This window comes from Bison bison, unplaced genomic scaffold (assembly GCF_000754665.1).
Source record: "Bison bison bison isolate TAMUID 2011002044 unplaced genomic scaffold, Bison_UMD1.0 scf7180017864184, whole genome shotgun sequence".
NCBI classification, from domain to species: domain Eukaryota; kingdom Metazoa; phylum Chordata; class Mammalia; order Artiodactyla; family Bovidae; genus Bison; species Bison bison.
This window is the reverse complement of record NW_011494756.1, coordinates 2,194,948-2,207,023: the sequence shown is the minus strand read 5'-3', so window position 1 is coordinate 2,207,023 and position 12,076 is coordinate 2,194,948. Positions and strand designations below refer to the sequence as shown.

Sequence of the window (12,076 nt, the reverse complement as noted above, 5' to 3'; positions counted from 1 at the left end):
AGATGAACAGGTAGACAAGCCGCCCCTCTGCTGGTTCTCACCGACCGTGTCTCAGCAGCCAAGGCCGCCGCGATGCCGCACTTCCTGGACTGGTTCGTGCCTGTTTACCTGTTCATCTCTGTGCTCATCCTGGTGGGCTTCGGTGCCTGCATCTACTACTTCGAGCCCGGCTTGCAGGAGGCGCACAAGTGGCGCATGCAGCGCCCCCTGGTGGACCGCGACTTCCGCAAGACGCTGATGGTCCGAGACAACCTGGCTTTCGGGGGCCCCGAGGTCTGAGCTGTCCTGTGCTGGTGGCTGTGGGGGATGCCCTCTCCCTCGCCATCCAGCCTGGAGACCCTGGGGCAGAGGGAGGCCATCCCTGGTCCTCCGGGCGATCGCTCTGCAGCCTGGCTCCTCCCAGGAGGAGGTGCTCCGGGAGGACCCCAGCTGTGCAGGGATGGGGCACCTGGAGTGCCTTGAGATGTCGCTGCTGCTGATGGCCCTGGGCTTGCTCTCCAAGTCAAGCCGGCTCACCCCATGCCTGCCCTCCCCAGCTCCGGGGACACCATCCTGCTCCTCCCAGTGCCTTTGTGCTGCCCGGTGCTCCTGGCCCTCCACCCAGAGCCAGGCACTCTGCCTGTCATGAGCCTCCAGGTCTCCCATGTCCCTTCTGGATCCTGGGTGATATTCAGCTCCCGACTCCAGCTGATGGTCTCGACCCTGCAGCTCCACGGGCCAGGCTTCAAGGCTGCTGCAAGGAAAGGGCCCGCTTTGGAGGGAAGTCAGCTTAGGCCAGCCCAGCTTTACAACTCTGGACCCAAACTTAGCGTGGATGAGTGTGTGTGATGGGGTGTGCCAGGGGCAAGACCACAGAGGAAGGAGGTGTGTGTATGTGTGTGTGTGTGTGATGGAGAGAAAGTTTGGGAGGAGTGAGCAGCCTTGGAGACGGCAGGGTGGTGGGGAGAAGCATGTATGTGTGAGAGGGATAGGGGGCCCCAGGCAGGGTGGGAAGTGGGGGATGGAGTGAGTTCCGTGGGCATTATGGGGGCCACCAGCAGCAGTTCCCGCCCCCTCCCTTGGCTGGACTCCCCCCTTTCTCTCCTTTCCCAAGACTGAGGCTGCCGGCAGGCGCCCTGCCTTCTCTCCTGGTCCTGTGCCGTTCCCCCCAAGCCCACCCTGGAACCCCCTCCTACGTGGAGCATCCCCCTTTCTTTTTGGACATCTATTGGCCACCTGCCTCACTCCCCTCCTCTGGGGCTTCCACCTTAATTTATTGCAATAATAAAGACTCCATGACTATCTCAGCAGGACTGTCTCATTTCCTAAAAGTAGGGTCATGTCTATCATCTCACCGGGTCCTCATAAAAAACATAATAGTCAGGGACTTCCCTGGTGGTGCAGTGGATAAGAATCCTCCTGCCAATGCGGAGGACACGGGTTCAATCCCTGGTCCCGGAAGATCCCACATGCCATGGAGCAACTAAGCCCATGCACCACAAAGTCTGAGCCCACACTCTAGAGCCTGTGAGCCACAAATACTGAGCCTGAATGCTGCAACTACTGACACGTGCGTGCCCAGAGTCTGTGCCCTGAAACAAGAGAAGCCATCACAGTGAGGAGCCCAAGAACCACAACAAAGAGTAGCCCCCAGTCGCGGCAACTAGAGAAAGCTCGTGCCCAGCAATGAAGACCCGGTGCAACCAGAAACAAACACAAACAAAAAAACCCACGATCGTTCAGTATCCCCCATTTGGGGGATGGGAACTGAATCGCCAAAAGGAAAGAGCAGTTTCTCAGCGGGTGCACCGTTGGCTTTTTGGATGAGATCAGTCTTAGCTGTGGGAGGTTGTCCCACAGCTAGGGTGGGTGGTGAGCACCTCTGGGCTCCATGCACTAGAAACCAGTGGCCCTGTGCCCTCTCCTGACCTGGGACAACCGAAAATGCCGACTGGAATCCCTGGGGGTAGAGAGCCAGTGAGGATACAAACTCAGGCACAGAGATGCAAAACAGCACGGCCTGGCACCAAATAGAACGTCTTTTCTTTCTCCCGGTTCTTTCCTGTGGAGGTTATCCAGACTGGTCTGGGGGCTAGGCCCACGCAGTGTTCAGAGACCCGAGTTGCTCCTCTCTTGCTGAAGGGATGTTGTTGGTTGGTGCCCCCCACCCCCAGGGGGGTCTTCTGCATCCTGAGGAGCAGGGTGGACGGAGGGTGGAAGGCTTGAGGGACACTGTGGCTGGCTGGACCCTCGCTTCCCTTGACACCTCACTAGCCAATACTTAGTCACATGGGTACTCCTAGCTGCAAGGGAGGCTGGAAAGAGCTATATGTCCATTAAAAAAGCCACTCCTTTGGAATTTTGGTTCGACATGTACACACTGCTATGTTTAAAATGGATAACCAACAAGGTCCTACTGAACAGCACATGAAGCTCTGCTCAATGTTATGTGGCAGCCTGGATGGCAGGGGAGTTTGGGGGAAGAATGGATTCATGTATTAATATATGTATGGCTGAGTCCCTTCGCTGTCTACCTGAAACTATCAGAGCACTGTTAACTGGCTAAACTCCAATATAAACCAAAAAGATAAAATAAATCCTCCCTCTTTGAAAGGGGGAGAGCACATGGAGGCAGATGGCATTCCATCTTTTCTTTTAAATTTTTGGCTACACCCCACAGGATCAGGGATCCTGCAACCAGGGATCTTAGTTCCCTAACCAGGGATTGAACCCATGCCCCCCGCATTGGAAGGCAGAATCTTAACCACTGAACCATCAGGGAATCCCTGCCATTCTGTTTTCATAGGGATTTGCCAAGGGCACAGGGCAAGGGGCTGAGATTTGGACCGGATCTCCTTACCCCAGGCCCAGGCTTGCTCTTGAACAAGCCCCATCTTAGGAGTCAGCCAGGACAAAAGCTATCTTCTCTCAGCTTGAGGAGTGGGGCTACCCTCCTCCCTGGAGCAAACCCGGGAATTGCAGGGGCTGTCTTGCAGAACCAGGTTAGAGCTAAGCAAGAGAGGCACCAGTGCTGGGTACCTCTCTTGTCTCAACCCGGCCCGGCTCTGTTATTTCTGAGTCTCTCCGCCCTGACCTCCGTCTGACCCAGCAGAGCGTTCTGTAGCTTTCAGAGATTCTCCCACACTACCGCCCAAGACTCTTGCAGCCACAAGGCACCAAACTGAAAATAGCTGCAATAAGAGGGTTTGCTCCTGGACTCAGGCTTGGCTGGAACCCGGGGCTCAAGGATGTCACCAGAGCTCCATTGAGCCATCCTTCTCTCCCCCCGTCTCGCTCAGCCCTGCGGGCTTCATCCAGGTGGATTTTTCTTCTCCACGAGGTGCTAAGTTGCCCAGACAGTCCCAGGAGCACACATCGTGTTCAAGCAAAAAGTTCCCATCAGCCCCCAGGCTCTTGAGCTCAGCAGATGGGTGCGCTGATCACCAGGCAGCTCTGGCTCTAGCCACAGGGGACAGGGCTGGAGTGGCTCTGCTGATCTCGTGGTCTGAGGGGGTAGGTTGCAGCTGTTACCTAAGGGAAAGGGAGGGGAGGGGAGGGGAGGGGAAAGGGAAGGGTTGTTGGGTGAAAACCAAGAGGGACTGAGACTGCTGCTTTACGGAGGCAGATACAAGGGTGGAGAGAAGTGAACCAGGGTGACCCAGGGGGTTGCCAGCGCCTGGGTTTGAGACTGGGAGTCTGGGATGGGCAGGATGGACAGAAACCCTCAGAGTTTGGTGGGTATGTGAGTCGGGGCTCTCTGTACGGACTTTCAGGGCACGCAGGCCGCGGCGGAGGTAGGTGAGCAGGTGAGTGAGTTCTGTAGGGACCCACTGGAGGGCAGGGCCCTTCCAGTGTCTTCCATCACCCAACACCAGAATGCGGGGGGAACCAACACCACCCACACCACCCACTCGGTAGCCAGTTCCATACGCCTCAGTGTCTCGGGCAGCGCCAGCCCCAATGAGTTTTGGGCTTTCTTCCCCTCGAGGGGGCAGGACGGGGCGGGTAATGAACTTCTTACTTTACAAGGCTGAGTGGGTAGAGGTGTGAGGCGTGGGGGAGGGGGCTGGGAGGCCAGAACTAGGAGCTGGGTGCTGCCCCTGTTTATCAGGAAAGTGGAAAGTGCCCTAGCAGAAGCCACGTGCATGAGTTAGGACCAATGATTGCCAGGGACAGAAAAATCCCAACTCACTAACTGACTTGGGTAAGAAGGGGAAAGTTATCACAAAGACAGTGGGGTGGTCCAGCCCTGTAGGACAGGATAGTGGCAGGGACTCAGGACAGCTAGACCAGGCATTCCCTCCTAGGACTCTCTTCCAAATCTCTCTCTTTTTTTTTTGGCTACATCACATGGGATCCTAGTTCCTCAACCAAGAATTGAACCCATGCCCCCTGCAGTGGAAGTATGGACTCTTAATCGCTGGGCCACCAGGGAAGTCCCTTCAAACCATTTTTTATTCCTGTTTCTGTATACCCATTTCACTAACCACCCCTGCTGCCCCCATCATGGAAAATGCAGTAGCCAACTGCTGGCAAATTTTATGTCTTACAGCTCCAGGCACTGGAGAGTTACCCATCCCTCGCTCTGGCTGCAGGGCTTCCCAGGTGGCACTAGTGGTAAAGAACCCTCCTACCAAAGCAGGAGACACAAGAGATGCAGGTTCCATCCCTGGGTCAGGAAGATCCCCTGGCGAAGGAAATGGCAACCCACTCCAGTATGCTTGCCTGGAGAATCCCATGGACAGAGGAGCCTGGCGGGCTACAACGACTTTGCACGCACGCACATACTCTCTGGCTGCAAGCACAGATATCCCAGGGGAAGGATTCATGGCTCATCCTAGGTCAGACGCCCATTTTAAACTCACCACTCGAGGCTGGGGCAGGATCCTCCGTAAGGTCCAGCTTGGATCAAGGTCCTCTGGGCCAGCCCACGTGATCTGGGCTCAGGTCCTCTCAGCACCCGCCTCTGACTCTTGCTGTCAAGTCTCTTGGGATGTTACGGAAGGAAGTCAGGGCTCAGAAGGAATGACGAAGATTTCTCCCTCACCCCCAGTCCAGACTCATCAGACAGTCCCTCTTGGACTATTAGGCTTAACTGGCTGAGTCAGGGAAGGCCTCAGACTAGATCTGGCCTGCAGCCAAGTTTGAACAAATGCAAATTAATTGGCAACCTTTTTAAGTCAGGAGATTTCACATAAAAGTCTTTTTCTGACTCCTCTTTTTTTTTTTTTTTAAGCTGCATCACATTGCTTGCAGGATATTAGTTCCCTGACCAGGGATCGACCCCATGCCTCCTATGTGGGTGGAAGCATGGAGTCCCAACCACTGCACTGCCCGGAAAATCCCCTGATTCCTCTTTCAAAATAAAAATTCTGGCCATACTGGATCTAAAGTGTGAAGATGTTCAAAGTTACGAGCTTCACAGCCTCAGTGGGGTTGGGCGGGTAGTGAAATGGGTGTACAGAAACAGGGGGAGGTTGACTGTGACCCTACCCGAGGCCTGAGCAGTGGCCGGTCTTCTTCACAGTAAGGCTGGCTGTATCCAGGAGTCTTGGCAGAATCTACCATCCCAGGTTGCCAAGGAGACTGAGGCTGAGAGGGTAGGGGATTTACCCAAGCCTTCTGCTCTTAAGCCTGGATCCTTTCCCAGTGCTCTCTCCAGGCCTTATCATATTAATGTTTATTTATTTAGTCTTTTTTTTTTTATTGGAGGACAATTGCTTTACAATGTGTTGGTTTTTGCCATACATCAATGAGAATCAGCCATAATTATGTGTGTGTGTATATATATCCCTTCCCTCTTTTTGTTGTCATTCAGTCATTAAGTTATGTCCAACTCTTTGTGACCCCATGAACTCAACACGCTAGGCTTCCCTGTCCTTCACTATCTCCTGAAGTGTGCTCAAATTCATGTCCATTGAGTCGGTGATGCCATCCAAGCATCTCATCCTCTGCCGCCCCCTTCTCCCCTTGCCCTCAATCTTTCCCAGCATCAGGGTCTTTGCCAATGAGTCGGCTCTTTGCATCAGGTGGCCAAAGTATTGGCGCTTCGGCTTCAGTCCTCCCGATGATCATTCCACCCCTCTAGGTCATCACAGAGCGCCAGGCTGGGCTCCGCGTGCCAGACAGCAGCCTCCTGCCGGTTACCGATTTCGCACGTGGCAGTGCGCACGTCAATGCCACTTTCTCAATTTGTCCCACCCTCTCCTTCCCCTGCTGCACCCATCAGTCCCCTCTCTACATCTGCATCTCCGTTTCTTCTCTGTAAGTAGCTTCATCAGTACTATTTTTCTAGATTCCATGTATATGCAAATGTTTATTTATATGTGCTCTTCCCATAAAGACCTAAGAAGTTTCAGAGGAAGGAGCCACGTACACGGTGGTGAGAAAGAAGGAAATATTCTGACTCTGACTCCTGCTATATTATTGCTGCTTGTCTCTGAGCTTCCTGGCAGCCAGAGGGAAAGGGGAAATACAAAGAGCTCATTTTATTCCCATTAGGTGATAGACTGGAGAGGTCGACCCTTAATGAAAGACAAGTTATCTGGCTCTAAATACTAAAAAGAAATGTCTCAAATGGGATGTTAAGAGCAAAACAGTAGACGGCGCCTTCAGCATCAATTTTAGGAGGTTGACCCAGATGGCAGAGGTCACAGAAACGGGACAGTGTCCATGGAGGCAGATTTTTCCACCTGCCAGGGCTTACCAGGGAGCAACTTGATGTCAGAGGCCGATAATAGTAAATCCTATAAAGCTGTTCATTTAAATTGTGTTTTTAGGGGGACTTCCCTGGTGGTCCAGTGGTTAAGAGTCCGCCTGCCAAACGGGGGACACAGGCCCAATCCTTGGTCCCGGAAGATCCCACATACCAAGAGACAAATAAGCCTGAAAGCCACAACTACTGAGCCGGTGCTCTAGAGCCTGTGCTCTGCAACAAGAGAAACCGCTGCAGTGAGAAGCCTGGGCCCCGCAACGAAGAGCAGCCCCCGCTCACCGCGACTAGAGAAAACCCATGCACAGCATCAGAGACCCAGTGTGGGCAAAAATAAAATAAATACAAATCAGTTGCAATTTGGGGGGCATGTTTCCTGTTCTCAGACACATGACTGAATTCACCAAGCATTTCTGTGTACCAGGCCCAGAGATTTCATAGATGATTAAAGCTCAGAGAAATGCCCCCTGCCAGTGCCTGGCATTGTGCTCAGCTCATGTCAGGTTCTTGTCGCACCCTGGTTGTTTGTATATCACTTTTGCTTTGCCTGCCTTACTGGGTTGTGGCAAATGTCAAAGGAGATAGTTAGCAAGAAAGCAGTGTATGAATGGTATGCAGAACATAGTTCTTCTCCTGAACCCTGCAGAGGCATGTCACATACCTGCTCCATGCTAGCACCAGGACTGGCACCAAGAATTCAAAGACAAAGAAGACATAATCTCCCAATCAAAGGAACTTCCAGACTGGAGGGGCAGATGGATATGCAAATAAATAACAACACTGTAATTGTAGCAAGAGAAGGATGTGTGAGAAACTGAAAATAGAATGGAATCCCAGGGAAGGGGTTTATCAAGGAGGATATGACTGCATGTGGGTTTTGAAGGCTGAATAAGAGTTTTCCCTGTAAAGAGAAGAGGAGCGGGCAAGTGCAAAGCCGTGGAGGTTAGGGAGGACCCAGTCCTTTTTGAGGATTGTGAGGGGTGTCACGTGGTCCCAGCACAGACTACCAGTGCGTAAGTGGTAGGAGAGGAGCCTGAACAAGCCAAAAGTTGTGTTTCAAGTAAGGCTTGGGTCCAGGGAGAGAACCTGATCACTCTCTAGTTGCCACCTCCTCCAGGAAGCTTTCCCTGACCCCACCAGCAGCTTTCCCCTTTTTGGCCCCAATCTTGTGCTGTGATTTTGTGCACATGTCTGTGGAGAGCCGGCATGGGGCATGCTTGTTGGATGAATGGCACCTGTCTGTCTTGCCAGAGACAGCCCAGCTGCTGAGAGACAAAGATTTAGAGAGGTTTGGAGGCTTCTTGAAGGTCAGGTTGTTATGCAGGTTTTAAAAGTACTTTGGGAGGTTTTGAAGAGCCCCGGGAGCTCTCCTTTCCCACCATCTGGTTGCTGTCGGGATACGGTGGGTGTGACTGGGCTGGGCCCAGGACAGGAGGCGGGAATGTGCAGGGTCCCTGCGTAGGCTTGGCTGCAACGTTCGGACTCTGGCCCCGGAGGATGGCATAGGCTGCTCATTGTTCTCCCCCCTCGCTCTCCACTCGGACTGAGCAAGCCGGCCTTGGGAAGGCTTGAGGGATCAGCTTTGGGAGGAGGGTGGCAGCTACCCCCACCCCACAACAGACCATCACACGGTCAGCCAGCATCCTTACCGAGAACGCTGGGAACGCAAAGCCCCTTCTCCTACACCCCATCAAGTGAGGGATGCAGGGCTCAGAATTTGGAGCCCTGGGGACGGGTGTCCAGCTACTCTTTCATTGGGTAAAGCCTGGCAAGTCCACTACCCTCTCTGTATCTGCAGCTGTAAACAGCTGGAATTGATGCAGAGGCCCCTGGAAACCACAAGGGTAAATAAAAGAAGAAACCAGAATTACGAGGAATTATTTCCTTTTTTTTTTTTTTTCAGAGAAGGCAATGGCACCCCACTCCAGTACTCTTGCCTTGAAAATCCCATGGACGGAGGAGCCTGGTAGGCTGCAGTCCATGGGGTCGCTAAGAGTTGAACACGACTGAGCGACTTCTCCTTCACTTTTCACTTTCATGTCTTGGAGAAGGAAATGGCAACCCACTCCAGTGTTCTTGCCTGGAGAATCCCAGGGACGGGGGAGCCTGGTGGGCTGCGGTCTATGGGGTTGCACAGAGTCAGACACGACTGAAGCCACTTAGCAGCAGCAGCAGCATTTCCTTTTTTAAAGAGTTGTTTTTTTTTTTTGATGTAAACTGTTTTGTGAAGTCTTTACTTTGTTACAATATTGTTTCTGTTTTATGTTTTGGTTTTTGGCCACAGGGCACATGGGATCTTAGCTCCTCAGTTGTGCATTAAACCCACACCCCCTGCATGGCTAGGTCTTAATCATTAGGCCACCAGGCAAGTCCCCAAGACAGTAATTTCAGTGGCGAAGGACTGAATTCATTGTATGATGGTCAATGCGTTGGCACTTCTCACTGCATCCTCACAGCTGTGCATGTGGGCCAGTTCTGTTCAGCTCTTGCACATGGTAGGGTTAATCTCTTTTCTTCCTTGTAATGGCTGGGACCATTCGACTAGTTCTTTCCGGTGAGTTGTGATCGGAAAAGTCCAGGCCGATGCATTTCATAGCTAGTGCATGCCTCACCACCGTCTCCTGCCTTCTGCCTCAATGACCAGCCCAGCTCCAGAAGGTGGCTGCTCCATCAGCCTGGGTCCCCGAGATGACATGGAACAGAGCCAAACCGCAGTGGACACGAGGCATGAATCAGAAACAAGCATTCCGTATTACAAGCCACTGAGATTTTGGAATTGTTTGTGACTACGACAGAATTTAACCCATCTTGACTGATACAGTTTCCAGTTCACAGGTGAAGAAACAGGAGCCCATAGAGATGGACTTGTTCAAAATTGCACAGCTGTAACACCCAGGTTGGAGACTCTAGAGCTCGTGTCACTTGTCTGGGAGGCTACCACGAGGATCTTTTGCTTGGGTGGAGGTCTGTCCTTTGAGGCCACTTTCAGACCTGTCAATCTTTCTTTGGCGGCAAAGAAACTCGGGTACAGACACAAGAGGGGGTGGTCATTGCCACTTTGGGCCACTAGAGGGCAGCTGAACCCAAGCTTGCAATTACAGGGCAGGCAGTTTTCTCTGGCTCCCCCAGAATGGAAGAGAGAGCTGGGGAAGATGGGCAGTAGGAATACGAAGATGAACAGGACTCATACCTTGTTTTCAAGGCCCTAACATTCTGGCATGGAGCAAGATGGAGGAGTTCTAGACCTTCAAGAGGCCACATGAAGGCATCTGGTCCCTATTTAAAAAGGCAACTTGAGGCCCAGATGGGCAAGAGATCTGATAGAAGCTGCACACCGAGTCTCTGGCCAAAGAGAGAGAAGCTAAGGCCCCTGACTCCAGCTCAGGGTTTCTGCATCTCAGAGATAATGCGATCCAGTGGGGTGGGTGGTAAAATCTCCCCCTCAACACAACCTATCCAGAAAGAGCTGTGCCAGCCCCTCCCCCAGCCTCCTCTGTTCTTCCGGGAACCAGGCTGGTCCTCAGGCCTCAAAGGCAGGGGAGAAAGGAAGAGAACTTCAGGCAGATCCCCTCCCCCACCCAACTTTCCAGCAGGTTGCCCTGGCAACCCCAGCACAGCCAAGTTTGAAAACCTAAAGATGGAGGGGGAGAGAATGGATAAGAAGAGGGACAGTTCCTAGGTCCACATATCCGCCATTCATTGAATCATTTTTTTTCCTTTCATTCATTCATCCTACAGAAACTTAAGAGGCTAGTCCTTGCCAGGCCCTGGGGGAAGACTCAGAGAAGAATAAAATCCAGGCCCTTCAGAACTGTGCTGTCCAATATGATGACCATAAATTAAAATGAAATAAACATTCAGTTCCGGGTCACTGTAGCCCCATGGTAAGTGCTCACTAGCCGCGTGTGGGCAGCAACCATCACATTGGACAGCACAGATATAGAATGCTCCCATTATCGCAGAAAGTTCTATTGGCCAGTGCGGCCCCAGAAGCTCGCTAGCTAAGGAGAGCAACATGTGGGAAAATGGACCAGACCATACAGCATGGTGTGGGCCGCCATGACCTCATCAGGAGAAAGCAGGGGATGAGGCGAAGAGCGAAGGAGATGCCGGAAGAATGCTGAGTCTAGTTCCTGGCTCGGGTCAGTGCTCAGTGTCCGCTGTCACCACACTACAGTTCCTGTAAGGATTGTTTACATCATCTCTCTGAACAGGCTGCATGCTCCTCCCCAGCCCTGAGGTAGTGCCAGCACATAGTAAGTGTTCAGTAAACGGTAGCTATCATTCGCACCATAATTATTAAGACAATTCCTATGACTCATTGGAAAAGACCCTGATGCTGGGAAAGACTGAAGGCAGGAGGAGAACGGGACGACAGAGGGTGAGATGGTTGGGTGGAATCACCGACTTGATGGACAGGAGTTTGAGTAAGCTCTGGGAGTTGGTGATGGACAGGGAGGCCTGGCCTGCTGCAGTCCATGGGGTCGCAAAGAATCAGACATGACTGAGCGACGGAACTGAACTGATTCCTATGAAACAGACAGAAGAGGACACCCAGCCCAGCCCAAGGGCCAGGGTCTGCAGACAGACCGCAATGCCAGTGCCGGGCTGGGAGGCCTTGTGGGTTTCCTCAACCCCATGGAAGGGTCATCTTCGCAGGCTCAGGGGCTCAGTACAGGGTCTGGCTGGAGTGAGCACAGGCTCGGGGGACAGTTGTTGAAGCAGACAGCCCCTGCTTTAGTCTCTAGCTTGCTCCACGAAAGACTTCAGGTGGGTGGGCAAGACGGTCTGAGGGTCAGAGAGCTGAACAGGGCGCGCGGCGATGCAGAGGGCAGGCGCAAGGGAGGTCAGCTCCGGGACCACCAGAGTACGGCTGTGTTTGGAGTCTCCCTGTTCTTACTGCAGACATCTCTCCGAGGGTCAGAGTCTGGGGGAGACAGAGGAGATTTGGGGAGGGTAGACAGCAGGGCACCACCCCCCAGGTGCCCTTGAGTCCAGGGCAGCCCAGCTTGGCCGTTACGAGCCTCCCATGGCCCTTTGGGATTCCAGAGGCTCAGAGCAGCCATTCACTGACGCCCACTGCCGAGAAGCCAGCCCCTCCCTACCCTGGAGCCCAGCCCAGCTGGGGACATCGCTGGGACAGGTTAGGAGAGGGCCAGGCCCTGGGCCTAAGACCACAAGCCTGGATGCTGAGCGAAAGCCCATGAGGGGACCAGAGGGATGAGGCCCCTGAACCGGTCAGAGCTGGCCAGAATCTGGGTGTGGAGGCGGTGAGGGCCCTGCCCTGGAGTCCGCTTCCCGGACCGAGAACCTTCAGACCTTTCTTGTTCTCTGATCAAGGCGGGTGAGTCTTTGTGGCTGGGGGGCGGACAGGACCAAGTGATT

At 53.2% G+C, this 12,076-nt stretch overlaps 1 long non-coding RNA gene across 1 annotated transcript in view; it reads left to right on the top strand.

Annotated features, from left to right (window-relative positions):
- LOC104991256 overlaps window positions 1-1,286 on the top strand; it is a 4,228-nt gene extending 2,942 nt beyond the window's left edge. The window contains exon 2 of the long non-coding RNA XR_825589.1: window positions 59-1,286. This is a non-coding gene — a long non-coding RNA (uncharacterized LOC104991256). The remainder of the gene's footprint in view (window positions 1-58) is intronic.
- Window positions 1,287-12,076: the final 10,790 nt, after the last annotated feature.